Source organism: Halichoerus grypus, chromosome 7, assembly GCF_964656455.1.
Source record: "Halichoerus grypus chromosome 7, mHalGry1.hap1.1, whole genome shotgun sequence".
Lineage (NCBI taxonomy): Eukaryota > Metazoa > Chordata > Mammalia > Carnivora > Phocidae > Halichoerus > Halichoerus grypus.
Window position 1 is genome coordinate 68475335 of NC_135718.1, and position 16400 is coordinate 68491734.

Genomic DNA, 16400 nt, shown 5'->3' on the forward strand with positions numbered 1-16400 from the left:
TCACTTCTAATTTATCCATTTATCTATTAATGGACACTTGGGCTGCTCCCATAATTTGGCTATTATAAGCAATGCTGCAATAAACAGGGATGCATATATATTTTCAAATTAGTACTTTTGTATTCTTTGGGCAAATACCCAGTACTAGAATTACTGGATCCTATGGTAGTTCTTTTTTTTTTTTTTAAAGATTTTATTTATTTATTTGACAGAGAGAGACACAGCGAGAGAGGGAACACAAGCAGGGGGAGTGGGAGAGGGAGAAGCAGGCTTCCTGCTGAGCAGGGAGCCCGATGCGGGGCTTGATTCCAGGACCCTGGGATCATGACCTGAGCGGAAGGCAGACGCTTAACTGACTGAGCCACCCAGGCGCCCCGGTAGTTCTATTTTTAACTTTTTGAAGAACCTCCATACGTTTTTCACAGTGACTATACCAATTTGTATTCCTTCCTACCAACAGTGTATAGGATTCCTTTTTCTCCACATTCTCGCCAACTTATTGTTTCTTGTGTTTTTGACTGTAGCCTTTCTGACAGGCGTGAGGTGATATCTCATTGTGTGTTTTTTTTTTAAAGATTTTATTTATTTATTTATTTGAGAGAGAGAGAGCATGAGGGGGGGAGGGTCAGAGGGAGAAGCTGACTCCCTGCTGAGCAGGGAGCCCGATGCGGGACTCCATCCGGGACTCCAGGATCATGACCTGAGCCGAAGGCAGTCGCCCAACCAACTGAGCCACCCAGGCGCCCTCATTGTGGTTTTGATTTGCATTTCCCTGATGATCAGTGATGTTGAGCATCTTTTCATGTGTCTGTTGGCCATCTGGATGTGAAGAAATGTCTGCTTATGTCTTCTGCCCATTTTTTAATTGGACTATTTGGTTTTTTGAATATTATATTCTTTAAAACATCTTTTTTTTAAAAAAAAGATTTTATTTATTTATTTGAGAGAGAGAGCATGAGCAGAGGGAGGGCAGAGGGAGAGGGAGAAGCAGACTCCCTGCTGAGCTAGGAGCCCGACACAGGGCTCAATCCCAGGACCCTGGGATCATCACCTGAGCTGAAGGCAGATGCTTAACTGACTGAGCTACCCAGGTACCACTAAAACATCTTTTTTAATGGTATATTCTGGGCCAATACTACAGTTTTAATTATTATAGCTTAGAAAATTAAAGCTTAATTATTATATTTGGTAGGTAGGTTTCTCTAACTTGTTCTTTTTAAGGAGAGTTATGGCTATTCCTGATCCTTTGTTCATCCTTATAGATTTTAGAAAAAAGATTGTCGGGTTTTATTAAATAAGATGGAAGAGAAGAAGGAGGAGGAAGGAGGAGCAGGAGTTCAAATAATTTCAAAAGACTAGACTGATAGAGATCACGTGTACCAACAGTGCAGTTAAATCCATGACAGAAAAGATCCCAAGAAAAATCGGCAGTATATAAAGGATAGATAGCAAAGAACATACTTCTATAGAGCTCGAGTGTCAAAAAAGCAAGCATAACTGAAAATTTAAAAATTAGAACTGAATAAAACACATAAAAATTTGTGGAGTGGCAGGGTGCCTGTGTGGCTCAGTCGGTTAAGCATCTGACTCTTGGTGTCTGCTCAGGTCATGATCTCTGGGTCGTGAGATCGAGCCCCGTGTTGGGCTCGGGCTCAGCATGGAGCCTGCTTGGGATTTTCTCTCTCCCTCTCCTCTGCCCCTCCTCCCACCCACACACTCTCTCTCTCAAAAACAAAACAGAAACTTGTGGAGTGGCAAAAACTATACTTTGAAGGAAATTTCCAGTCTTAAAGGTTTCCAGAAGAAAAGCCCCAATTGAATTAACTAAATGTTTAAAGTAAGAAGTTTAAAAAAGACTAGTAGAATAAAACCCAAGAATAAGAAAGAAGGTAATAAAGTTGGCAGAGATTTACATAATATATAACAATTATACAGAAATAGAAAGGATTAATAAGGCTAAGAATTTGTTCTCTAAAACACTAATAAAATAGATTGAACTGGCAATATTAATCAAAGAGATAAGGAAGAAAGTACAAATATATTAGTGATAAAGAGGGGTTATGAGAGTAAATGCAGCATAGATTTAAAGTATAATATGAATAGTTTCATGCTAATAAATGAAAAGACTTCGATGAAACGGATACATGCCAAGAAAAATGCAAATTATCAAACACGACTCAAAAAGGAATAGAAAATCTTGATTGTTCCACAATCAATGAAGAAATGAAATTATAGTTAAAAAATAATTACAGACCCAGATGCTTTTTGGGCAAATTTTATCACTTAAGGACAGACAGTGCATTCCAATCTTACACAGAAAAGGAGAGAACATTTCTCAAATCATGTTATGAGGCTAGTAAAACCTTGATACTGAAATTAGAGAGTACAGAAAAAGAGTTTTACAGATGGTTCTTATTCATGAAATGAAAGTTGCAAAATTAAATATTAGCAAATGAAATCCAGCAATGAGTTCAAATACATGTATGTATTTTTTTTTCCAGGAATGCAAGATTGTTTTAAATGGGAAATTTGATTAATGTGATTTTCCACATGGATAAGCCAATTCATTACTTCTGTAACAAGCATCTGACATTGCTTTCTGATCAATTGGAAACATGCCTCCACCCCCACTCGCTACACCACACCAACTGAGAAGTGCTCCTTAGAGTTGGTGCGGAGGAAAATGTCAGGGACGTAGATTAGTGAGAACAGCTTTGACGGCACACAGGGAGGCAGGGCCGAAATGAGACCACAGTGGGCAGGACACAAAGGACAGTGAGCGCATTTCCCCGGCGAGGCCGCCTTGAGGTGAAGGCAGAGGAGCCAAGAGGCAGATACTGTCTCCCAGCTTCTGAGGCCCGAAGCACCCCCCGCCCCCGGTTTGCCTGCATTTCTTGCACGCTTCCCGTTTCAGTCTGCAATTTTATCTGAGTCTATTCAAATCCATTTCTACTCTAATAATAGTTGCCGAAGATAACCACCTTCTTTGCCTAGGAATTCCTACGTATCTTCAAGACAAAGCTCAAATTTCAACTTCTGTGGCACGTTCCTCCCCTCCCCTAGACAGATTAACTTGCCTCCTTCTATGTGATCCTGTAGCATTTTGTACAGAATCCAGCTTCCTTGCCTAATTCCAATACCATATGAGAAGCATATACGGATCTCCTCCAGTGCCTGCCATGTATTATTAGTAGATCCTCAACAACTGTTTGTTGAATAAATAGTAACAGACGTATACCAGGCACTGTGTTTGGTTTGTTGCACATCATCTCATCTAACTTTTAGAACTATGAGATAGATGCTTTTACTGTCCATTTAATAAACTACAAACAGAGGAACAGAGAAGTTAAGGAACTTGCCCAAGTTCAACACAGGTAGACTCGTGGGTAGCAAGACAAGGATTCGGAACCCAGGCAGTCAGTTTCCAGAATCCTAGCTCTTAAGATGAACCTACTGTGGTTTGGGGACCAGTCCTAGGAAACCAAATTATCTTAGTTTGAAACGTTTCTCACATTAGGGGAAGATTTTTCAAAGCGAGCCAGTGAAACAGATGGAATCCACGATATACCTGTATATTATTTACATCTTGCATATGAATGACTTCCCTGGAAAGCTAGAACGCTTCTTCTCAGACCATTTCCAGGTGAGCAGAGCTACCCTGAGATGGGTTGTTGGCCGCTGTGACAGTGACATAAAACTTAGGAAGTGGGGTGGACGAGAAGCACTGTTTCCTTTTTTTTTTTTTTTTAAAGATTTATTATTTTTTTTACTTTAGAGAGAGAGCATGAGCAAGTGGAGGGGCAGAGGGAGAGGGAGAGAGAATCTCAAGCAGACTCCCCACTGAGCACGGAGCCTCTTGTGGGGCTCGATCTCAGGAGTCTGAGATCATGACCTGAGCGGAAATCAAGTCAGACGCTTAAAGGACTGAGCCACTCAGGCTCCTGGGAAGCGCTGTTTTCTACGCCATGTATTGCTTGCTCATATAGTGGGGGCTGTGGTTATTATCCATCTCTTTCTCCTCCTAGGATTTTTTTTTTCTTCTGTTTTGAAAATAATATTCTCTAGGTATGTAGTAGTCACTGATTTCCAGGCTCTCTGCTGGACACTCCACTGTTTCAGGCCGCCTTCCTATCAACGTCGTGAGTAGGCGCTGCGGGGAAGCACGGCCGGCGGAGAGATACAGAATCACGGTCGTGTGAATTACACACCGCGGGGAGGACATGGAGCCAGGACCCCCTCAGCAGTGCTCACCCTGAGCACCGGCCCTTCATGAACTCCAGGGGCCTGAGTAGGGTCCCCGCGCTGTGCAGCGCCCTGCTCCCCACCGAGCCCCACCCGGGGCCCCGCTGGGTGTCAGGTTGTCAATGGCCCGGATGGAAGAAGTTGTTGCCGGTTCTTCTGCCGTGGTGCCTGGTCTTTGTGCCCAGTGTCTGTGAAATCGGAGCTCCTGGAAGCACGGCGAGAAGGTGCTTGTCAGCTGCCTCTGCTTGGATTTCAGGGAGCATGGGGAGGTGAGTGTGTCACAGCCCCACCCCCGGCTCTGGGGTTACCACGAAATTCCCAGCAGATTTCTCTTCCTCAAACACAAAGACCGCTCTGATTCGGGATCGCTGGAGAATGGGCCTGATCTACACATTTCCCCCCTCTTTATTTGGGATCATGAAGGGGTCTTACTTAAAATAGAATGGGGGCGCCTGGGTGGCTCAGTCGGTTAAGCGTCTGCCTTTGGCTCAGGTCATGATCCCAGGGTCTTGGGATCCAGCCCCGCATCGGGCTCCCTGCTCAGCGGGGAGCCTGCTTCTCCCTCTTCCTCTGTCCCCACCCAGCTCCCCTCCCACTCGTGCTCTCTCTCAAATAAATAAATGAGATCTTTAAAAAAAATTTTTTTTTAAATAAAATGGAATGGAGTGTAGGGATGAGTGAAGCCAGTTATGCGGAAAAGAGACCTTGCAGATTTTGTGGAGGGGACAGAGGAGAGCTCCGGGAGGCACAGGGTCAAATCCTGGCTTCCTCCATTGCTAGTTCCTTAAAATGGTAAGTTACTTCATTACTCCTTGTTTCTTCCACGTTCATGAATTGCCTTGCTTTTCCTATCTGTGAAATCAGACTGGGATTGCTTAATTCGCAATCGTGGAAACTCCATGAGAAGACACAGCCCAAATCGTCCAGTTGTTTGATTACTGATGGTTATCACTATTGCAGTGTTTGTAAGATCAAAGTATGATTTAGAGACGTAAACACAGGTATCTATTGTTTGGCCATTCCAAGTGTAGCTGCCAAAACGTCCGCGGGAAATCATTTTATCTCTTGAACGTGTTTCTTTAAAAAAAAAAAAAAAAAAGGAAAAGGAAAAAGCCTAATTTAGGTCACAATGTATGGATTCATAGCGGAGTATTCCTGAAGGGTTGGGAAGAGCCCAGTTACCCGGTCACCTTCACAATAAAGGGAGTTAAACACTCCCTCATAGAAGAATTGCTGGACACTGTCTAATTAAGGATGGCGCTCTGCTCCAGAGAACCTAGAGGCTCGGTTTCTCACCCAGCTGCTCCCTCGTCCTGGAAGGGAAGTGCTGCATTCATGAAATCACGACAGGCATGATTTCCTTTGCCTCTCTCCCCTTAAAACCTCCAAATTTGGCGATCTGACCCACAGATCCAGGAAAAAAGGCATCCAGGAGAATAATATCGGTGATTTTACAGTAGAGGAGCAGACTTCCGCCCCGGTAAGGGCATCATGAAGGTGGACAGAAAGAATACATTCATTCTCGAAGGAAAAACATCCAAGCAACTCCCCGCGGCCTCTGGCACGGACACATCTCCACTCCTCTCTCCCTCCTTCCTTATTTTGCCAGGCCCTGTCAGCTTCCTGCAGATGGAGCCTGCTCCACGTATTCCCAAACTGCTCCGTGGGGCTGGTGACCTCACGCTGCCCTCCGTCCTGGGCTCCCATTCAGGCAGAAATTCCCATTAGACTCCCACTCAGAAGATAGGACCTCGATGGCAGGTATTGTGCCCGGCTGAATTGGCCCAGCTGCTCTGTGGCATTTTGATGGATGTGAGTCCGGATGAGACCTTTTAAAACCCAATTTCCTTTGGAAAGGCAGCTTGGAAAATCACTCCAGCTTGTGTGTGATTCTGTGTGTGTGTGTGTGTGTGTGTGTGTTTTCATGTGTGTGTACCCCACACAATCCAAATGCCCCTCAAATACAATAGATATAGAATTTAATGAAATTCAATTAATTTGAATTTAATTTGGGGATCTCCAATGGTAAGGAACAAAGCAAATTCCACATCCCTTAACTTTTAATGTAGGAGTAATCCAGGCCTTTCCATGTCAAAGCACACTAAAGATATTCATAATTTTATCTTGGATCAAAAGCTTCTTCAAAATAAACAGGTTTAGCAAATTTCCACGATGCGCCCAGAGTGTTTCCAACTCCAGAGGCTCACTGCTTCGCCCTCCAAGAAGTTCAAAAAGAGCTGCTTCACCCTACAGGATATCAGTCAAAAAGTCCAACCCCTCATTTGTCCCCAGCCACATCAGAAAAGAAGGTCTAGGAAATTTGCATCTGTTTAATCCAGTAAATAACCTATCATCAGACTCACGGCCCTGGCGACCAGGTCAATCTGTCTGGGGGTTTGCCTCAAGAAACTGTGTATTTTATAAAAGCAAACGGTTCTGAGTGGTCTCATTGTTTCCTTTCACAAGAGCCTTTGGCTTTTCTTTCCGAGTCAGAAAGACGTGAGGACACAAAGCCAGCTCCCCCCAGCTCATGGTGACCCATCTCATTATTTTATATTTTGTGCTCGGTGTAGTCTTTCTCACGACGCTTGTTCTCAGCTGAGGATGTTCCTCTCTCCCACACAGTTCCTACTCGGTGCTGCATTTCAAAAGACGTTCATGGTGACCCCACAAGGGGAAACTCTCGGGGTTTGGAGGAAGGGCCACCTTTTGAAGAGAAACAGGTGAAAAAGTAACCCACTGATGATATAGGAGCTTCCTGCGCCCCGGGAGAGATTTCTGTGTAACTGAAGAGTCAAGAACACCTGGCCCGGTAGGATGAGCGGCTCATCTCCTTAGAACTGGCATGTAACTTCAAAGATGTGTCCCAAGCGACTTCAATAATTCCATATCTGAATGTAAGACATACTAGGAGCGGGGCTGACCTGCACAGGAGCATGAAAAAATGGGGAGGCAGATTTTCAGAATGTGGGTTCTTCTATGCCATGCAAGGGGAGGGTGTTCTAATTCCAGAACACTCTTGTTCTTTGGCCAGAATGCCTCCTGGCGACAGAAGGGCATTTCTTCAGCCTGCTTCAAATCGATACAAGTGTCCCTTGATAACTGTCTGTCCCTCCTGCTTTAATTTTGTGCTCAAAGCAGAGCTCCTGAGCTGGGAGCTGGTGTCTTGAGTCATTCAGCCCCTGGAGTGCCCTGGGGAAATGGCTGCCCACATTCTCCTGCTGTGAGCACTCCTCGTTCTGAGGACAGCTGCAGTCTGCCAATCTGTGCGTGTGAACTTGGCTAGTGAGCCTGTCCGCCAGAGGGTCGCTAACTCTAAGTGGAGGATAAAAATGACTTCTCTGGACTTTTAAGCCAAGACACCAGACTCTGAACCTTGGAGACTGTATGCCAAGTACTGCCTGGCCAGGGGCATGGCCCAGAGCACTTAGTAGGTCCCCCTACACTGAGAGTGCATGCTCAGTTTTAACAGGTGTGTCCACTCTGCTTATTGGCATTCGATGTTCCTGAAGTTGGAAGTCATGAGTTCAACCCCTACAGTTTTTCACATGGAAATTCTGATGGATTCAGATTGTACTGGTTTTCTTGTTTGTTTTTTATCTTACTGTTTTTTTTTAAAGTTAGCTCTATGCCCAGCCTGGGGCTTGAATTCATGACCCCAAGATCAAGAGTGGCGTGTCCCATAGATTGGGCCAGCCAGGCACCCCTGGTTTTCTTGTTTCGTTGGTTGTTTGGTTGGTTGCAGAGATAGATTATAAGCAACTCATTGCAAACACCTATTTGCTCGATAACTACAGCTGGAAGTGGGGTCCGAAGGGCGTGGGTTCGAGTACCAGCTCCATCCCTAGCCTGTTGCTCCATGGGTGGCTTCGTTCCCCAAGGGCAGAGTCTGAGACAAGAACTTGAGGACCAGCCAGTTATTTGAGAGGTAATCCTAGGAAGCACACGTGAGGGAGTGGGGATAGTGAGACAGGGGAGAGAGAATCGTCAGTAAAGGACGTGCTGATGGCTGGGCACCCTGGGGGCGTCCGCCCTTCACTCCCACCAGCGGTGCGGACGGGTAGCATAGACACCTCAGTGTGGTCCATCTGAGTGATGGGGAGCGACCCACTTATGCAACCTGCTTGGGGGAAATTTGCCTCTCTGGCACTGTCCAAGCTGCCCACACACAGGCCGAGCAAGCTTCCGTGGCAGCATGGGAGAGAAGTAGAAAACGATGCCCGAGGTGGAAGCCATCAGCCTCTGGGAACCGTCCACCGAAGCCACGGACTAACTCAGAGGCAGCCAAGGGGATCAGCAGCATCCATGACAGAGGTCACGGGTCTCTGTCAATAAAATGAGGCGGTCGAACTAGAGAATGTCTCTGGCTCCTTCCAGGGTCAATAGCCTCTGCATGGCCCCTTCTGACAAGACCGGGCAAGAAGGGCATCCCCATTGCTTGCGCAGTGCCCCGTGCCTCCCTGGGCTGCCGGGTCACAGAAGCAGAGTCAGCGCGGGCCGTGGTCTCCTTTCTGGCCTCAGACAGCTGCGGTGGCGGGCACATTGATAGAGGCATCCATCCAGGAGGGCAGCCAAGGAGCCCCATAACCCCGGGAGAGATTTGGGTTGCCATGTTTCTACAAGGTCAGGAAGAAAATCAAAGTAGTCTAGCTATTGAAAGACCCAGGAAACAGCCATTGAATGAACAGACTGTCATTTCAATCTAGAAATGTGGGTTCTCACAGCCCTTTCTTTTTGCTTAGTTTCTGCCCATAAAATGAAGAAGATACACTGCCTAACCAGTAATAAATGCCCCATATTGCACACACTCTCTAACCACAAAGTGCTTTCATCTCCATGATCTCGTTGAAACTCCCCGATAATCTTGTAAAACTGGAAGGAATTATGTTTTCCCATTTTACTTTATTTTTTTATTTTTTATTTTTTTTCAACATTTCATGAAATCATTCATGAAATTGGGGGAGGGGCACAAACAAGAGGGAGGGGCAATGGGGACAGGCTTGGGGGCAAGGGGCACAGGGCTGGGCAGGGGAGAGCAGGGGCTCTCCTCTTCCTTGCAGCAACCTTCCCCCAATCATCCCACTGATGGGGGGAATGTTTTCCCATTTTAAAGGTGAGGAAACTGAGTCTCAAATAATTTTAATTATATTAAAAATATAATATTAATTTATTAAAAATAAGTATTAATAGTAAGTCACATTTGTATAGCACTTTACATTTCCTTGAAGACACTGTGTTATCCAGGGCGCCTGGGTGGCTCAGTGGGTTAAGCATCTGCTTTCAGCTCAGGTCATGATCTCCGGGTCCTGGGATCGAGCCCCTGTACCGAGCCCCTGCATTGGGCTCCCTGCAGAGCAGGGAGCCTGCTTCTCCCTCTGCCTGCTGTTCCCCCTGCTTGTGCTCTCTCTCTCTGTGTGTGTGTCAAGTAAGTAAATAAAATCTTAAAAAAAAAAAAAAGACACTCTGCTATCTTGTCTTTGCTGTATCCCTGCTCCTGTTCTAGCAACAGATCCAGTCATTGGCCACAGGGGTGGCCGTGTGGCCGGTCACTGGGCACAGTGATTGGTCCAGGAACAAGCCAGTTAGGAGGTGGGTTTTTTGTTTTGCATTTGGTCTGTTTTCTGCTGGAACTGATGGGGTGAGTCTCTTTGCTGTCAGATCCTTGGATTGGATAGTCTGGATCCTGTCACAGAAAATGCAAAAGGTAAAAGAAGCCAAGTAATGGTAAGCAGAGCAGAGAGACCAAGAGACCCCCAGTGATGACAAGGCTGCATTTCTAGTCCCTGAGACCCCGGAGTGGTTTTTGTCTCTGTCCCTTCTGATGCTCTGTTGTAGTTCATCCTTCAGACCCATGAACCAGCCTGCGTGCTCCTGATGAGTCCCCCGTGAGTTGAGCTACCTTTAGTCAGTCCCCCTGGTAAAGCTGCACTCAGCAGGCAGCCAGGGCTCCAACCCCTCATTCTGCAACCATCCAATTCACCAGAAGGTGTCAGTGACAAATTCCCTACAGTCACTCAATGCATTTGCAAGATTGACTTTCAAAGATAAAAACTGCAGGATGATTTTTTTTTTACCTTAATTTGAACTGTTTCTAAATTTAATTTTGATTTTGAAAATTTACTCTCAGCACAAAACAAACCCCACACTGTACACCCATTTTAATAGCAGCATTATTCAAAATAGCCAAGAAATGGAAACAGTCTGTTATGGATTAAATGTATGTGTCTTCCCAAACTTCATATGTTGAAGTCCTAACCTCAGAGTGGCTATATTTGAAGTAATTAAAGATAAATTCAGTCATAAGGGTGGGGCCCTGATCGGACAGGAGCCTTGTCCTTATAAGAAGGGCTAGCAGAGAGGGGCGCCTGAGTGGCCCAGTCTTTAAGCATCTGACTCTTGATTTCAGCTCAGGTCCTGATCTCAGGGTCATGAGATTGAGCGCGAGTCGGGCTCTGCTCTGGACGTGGAGTCTGCTTGAGAGTCTCTCCCTCTCCCTCTGTCCCTCCCCCTCCACGCACACATGTTCTCTCTCTTTCTCTCTAAAAAACAACAAAAAAGAAGAGTTATTTACACATAGAGGAATAGGATCATTTTAAATATATGGTGCTTTATTTCAGTGATAATTTTTTCAAAAAGTATAATTCTGGATTATATGGTGGGCCAGCTTATAAATGAGTACTGGCTAGAATATTTAGTGCTGCATTTGCATTTGTGAAGTTTGTGAACTAGAGTCCAAATGTTATCATGGCACACTGTATGAATGAAGGATTTGCAACAGCTTGAATAAAGTGATAGAAGAATCTAATCAGCTATAGCATATGAGAATATAAGTATGCTGCTTATAAAGATCCTGCTTCCTGGCAATCAGTACCATATTCATGTTTAAGAGTGGTTATATTGGGGCGCCTGGGTGGTTCAGTTGGTTTAACATCTGCCTTCGGCTCAGGTCATGATCTCAGGGTCCTGGGATCGAGCCTCTCGTGTTGGGTTCTCTGCTCCTTGGGCAGTCTGCTTCTCCCTCTCGCTCTACCCTCCCCCACTCTTGCTCTCTCTCTCTCTCAAATAAATAAATAAAAACCTTTTAAAATAATAAAGAGGGGCTGTATTAAATGTCTTGTATTTGTATGTACCTACTAAAGCAGTTTATTTACAGTGAAGAATGTTTTTCTTCCCAGTTTCAGCAATAATTGCGTGAGATAATATTTCATGTAGGTTTAAGTAATGCAACATGGTTAATTTTATCCTCCAATGAATGAGACAGCTTTACAGAATTAATATTTGAAGATTGCTTATTGGCCAAATTTTAATTCAGTATCAGTTTTACTTTTCCAGGACTTGCAAAAAAAGCTTCATTGTTTATATAGTTTTGTACAGCGCATTCATAGAAACAACTTTTGTTGGCTTCAGTGTTTTTAAAGTCAAATATAAAAACATGAAATATTGAAACAGTCTTGAGAAGCCATCTCTCCCCCGTGAAACCCAACATCAGAGACCACCAACCTGACAACATCTGTCACATTATGTTAGAGTTGTTCCTTTCGATTTTATTGGTTTTGTAGTTTGGAGTATTTAACTTGTAGATGTGTGTATTAGAGTTCTCCAGAGAAACGGAGCCAATAGGATATATGTGTGTGTGTGTGTGTGTGCGCGCGCGTGCGCGTGCGCATGTGTGTGCAGAGGGACAGAGAGAGAGCGATTTTAGGGAATCGGCTCACGTGATTATGGGAGCTGGCAAATCTGAGATCTGCAGGGTTATACTGACAGGCTGGAAGACCCAGGGAAGAGCTGATGTTTCTCCTTGAGTCCAAAGGCCCTCTGGAGTCAGAATTCCCTCTCCCTTGGGGGAACTCAGTCTTTTTCTCTTTAAGACTTTCAACTGACTGGATGAAGGATTTGCAAGAGCTTGAATAGAGTGGTAGAAGAATCTAATGGCAGGTGACCCACCATGGAGGGTCACCTGCTTTACTCAGTCTTCTGATCTAAGTAGTAATCTCATCTAAAAATACTTTCACAGTGACACTTAGAATTCAAATCTTGTCTTAAATACATGTTTTAGACATATTATAATAAAAACATTTTAACATAGCACCAGGGGGAGGGGTCTGTAGATTTTTCCTTTAAAAACACCTGAACTCTCCTCAAGTTAAAGAACAGTTTACAGAACTGAAAGACCTATTAAATGCTTTTTCCAAAAAAATCATAAAGCAATCTTCCCTGAAAGATTCATTCTGTCCCTGCTCATGGAACCGTGAGGGACTTGCTGGCACCCTTGTCCGGGTCCCCGATATCAGGGTCTCAGAAATGTGGGTCTGCTTATTCACACAGTATTGTTTTGCTTTTTTCTCTTAACATTTAGGATAAGGCTCTATATCTTTCTTGTTACAAGATTTTGTTTTTCTTATTGGTTGGTTTTTGTGATGTTTTCAGTGAAACATAATAAAGTTATTTATGATGATCTCTGAAAATAGCAGCCACAAAGTAACCTGAAAAACCAGCACTGTGAATAAGCATTAAGGTATTTTGAGGACAATCGTGTATGCATAAAGTTTGTGTGTATTTCGCTAAAGGTTTCATACAAAAGGACCCTTTCCTCCTCTCCCCTCAGTCCCTGAATAACTAACACACCCCATGAATGTCATCTCATGCAGGAAGGAGAACTGAACCAACAGTTTTGTTAACATGGACAAAATCATATGAATAAAAATATCCAACTTCATGACCGCAGAGATGATTTATTAAGCAAACCTGAACCTGCCGCCTTAAAGTCTTAGGTTTGCTATAATTTATATTTCCTGTCAGGCATGCTCATATTTCAGCTATAAATAGAACATGGCAGCAGAGAGAGTGATGTTTTAATTAGGTCATTCCCGAGTCTACATGACTTATTTTCTTTGAGTCTTTGCCATTTTTTACTTCAGACTTAATCTCTTTGTGATGATGATGCAACATGACAGAATCCTACCAGGCTTCCAGAGAGTTCTCCTGGCTTTACTTTCTCCTCTCTCCAATTCTCTCTCTCTCTTTCTGTCTCTCTATCTCTCTGTATCTATTTGTCTCTCTGTCTCCATCTCTCTCAGTGTCTCTGTCTCTCATCACAGGTACACTTGCTCTGTCGAAACCTCTAGCAAAGGGGAGGCCATGAGGACTTCCATCATATGTTTACACCATAGATTGAGTCTCACCTCTGGTCACCCTCCCATCTGGGACTGAATGTCCCAACTGGCTCTTGGCTTATGTCTGGCTCTCCTATGGCTATGCTCCTGAACTTTGTGGCATACAGGGATGTGACTAAAGAATGGAGACAGATATAAGACTCATATATTAAAAGAATTGAGTGGACTGATAGCTTTCCCATCTTCCTTATCAAAAATAAATCTATAAGAGCTCCTACTAGCTTCTGAAGGAATAATGAAAATGGAAAAGACCCTTTCTACTCAATGTCCCTTTACATATGACTTTTGAGATGCTGGGAAGGGCCCTATGTCCGATCCCTGTCACAGACACATGGTCATACTTTAGAAGCGGACAAAAGTCCGCCTTCTCAGTGGTGGCACCGTTAGTGGCTCTGGGGGCTTTGGTATTCCCATAATTCTATCAACACTCCTCTGAAAGACAAACCCAAAGTCCCTCCTAATACCCAGACATCTCAGCTAGAGCTTTGAGGAAAGCGCAGCTCTGCTAGTCTATCTCCCCACCAGCCCTCCCCAGTCCCTTCCAGCCAGACTACCTTCTGCATTTGTCCCAGGGTCATTTGACTCCTCTTTTGGGCTCCGTGGGTGGGACATCACAGCTGCATTATCAAGCCCAGACCTGCTTCCTGGCCTGGGAGCGTGGCCTGGAAAGGGCCAGCTGTTGTCTTCATAACTCATTTAGCAGGAGAACCCGACCTGGACTGAACCCTCCTGGTGGAAAAATTGACCCAGTCTGATGTAAGGCTATTTTAGCCTATATTTATCCGCTGCAGGACTGTTGGCAGCCCCGCTTTCCAGGTTGGGACCTACTTGAGGGTCCCTGGCACCTTGTTTCTTAACCTTTGTATCTCCAGCATTAGCACTGGACTGGTGCATAAGTGTCCTATAAATATGGACTGGATTTAGTTGAATCTTTATGTCTGAGCACTTTGGAAATAAGCAAGTGCTATCATGGTAAACTGTCCTTCAAAATAAAAAAATCATGGATTGTTCATTCATTAATTTAGTCAATCTTTCATTTAACTAACAAGCATTTTTTTAAGGGCTACCTATGTGTTAGGCTTTTGGCCATGTGTCAGGATTGTAAGATGAGTCATAGGCAGTCCCTGTTCTTGTTAAGTTCATAGCCAAGTAGAGAAGACAGATAAACACACCAGGATTTTAATAAGATGTGATAAGCATGCTGATAAAGGTGTACACATCACAGGGGTACAGAGGTCAGGCATCTATCCCTGTGTGACAAGAGCAGATTTGCATTTTGGGAAGATCACTCTAAGCACTAAAGACATCATTGCTTGAAAATAAGGAATGATCAAGCATAATTACAGCAATATAGAGTACGGGATTGTAGGGTCTCCCCCCATGGGGTCCTGGCTTCAAGCTATAGGTAGTACCTGAAGGAGACAGCCTTTAGAAAAGAAAACCAGAGCCAAAAATGATCTGAGTTTTAAATACAATCAAAGATGTCATTGTATGACTACATATAACTCCTGTCTACTGCCACCAAGTAAGCCACTAAGGAATCTGCCCAAGATAACAGGTGACAGTGTTGTTACTTCTTTTCATCTTGTTAGAGGCCTTGGGTCCACAAAGTGTGGTTCACCCTAATTCCCTGAGGACGACCTTTCTAAGCAACAAAGGGAGGGAAGATTCTACCCTTTATCTCCATCAAGTGCTAAGTTGGAATCTGGGACTGCGGGGCTGATGCTCATGAACAGGAGACACACGCGTGTTCCAGGGTCAGGGATAGGTGTGTCTGCAGGGCATGTGAAGGTCCAGCTCTCCTTTTGCTCCCGGAAAATGAAGGTGGGAATCAGGATATGTTTTTCTAACCCCAGCGGATATCTTTCAGCTCCAGATAAGTTTCCCTTTTGTGCACTTCTACAGCACTTTCTAATTCAAACATTATAACTAGGTAGCAACCAGACAGGCTGAAGGACTACAAGGAAACAGGAGGTGTTGGAGTACTTCCTGCATAAGAAATGATGTTTTCATTTTTAAAACCCACATTTCCCCTCCTGGCCATAGCCCAGAGACTCAGACAGGGCTGGAATAATGACTAACGTGCTTCCCTTAATGTACCCGCTAACTACAAGTCAGGTCATTTTACATCAGTGTCATAAATCTTGATGCTTCTGTAGCCACTTCCATGACTAGCAGGAAATGCAGCTTTTTCCGGGGATAAACTCTCCCAGATATGTGTGAGAGTCCTAGGCATGCGCATAGGAGTCAGCTGCTGCCTGATGGGGCCAGGGGAAGCTTGGACCTGCCCCAACAGCCATCAGAGCAACTACTCTAGCTGAGCCTCCAGTGTCTGCTGATCTCAGCTTCATGAGCACCAGGGCTGCCACTCTAGGGACCCTGAGGTTGGAGGTCACTCTGGTCAGTGTAGCCGGACATCTGCCATTGCCAGAGATGTTGCTGCATGGACCCTGCTGGCCTTGGTGCAGACCCCTGTCAGCTTGCCAAGGTAACAACCATCCAATTGGATGAGAGCTGGCTTCCTCTCTGTGTCACACTCTGTATTGGGTTTGCTATCCTCAGCAAAAGTGGCCTTCCCCCCCAAAGTATTATAATTCCTCAGATTCACCCTAGAGCCATTCCCAAGGTGAGCCCACAGCCCTGAGATGGGTAACTTAGATAGATTTTAGTACTGTGCTCAAAACCAAGCCTTTCTTGATCCTCTAGCTAGTTTGAGGTCCTTCTGTTTTACCTCCCAAGCCACCTAGTGCCTTATTCTCTGCAACTTTATTACTTAAATGCTTCATTGACTCTTGGACCTTAGTTCCATTTTTTTTTTTGGTTGCTCTTTTTCCTTTATGCTGAGTCACCTTTCAGGAGCTCCATTGCCTGAGAGTTCTAGGAGCTCCATTGCAAGGAGCTCTGCTCCTTGGCCTTAGTCCAGACCTTGTGTAGGCCATCAAATAGGTTTTAATAGTCTGACAACTCAATGGGAAACTTCTGCTT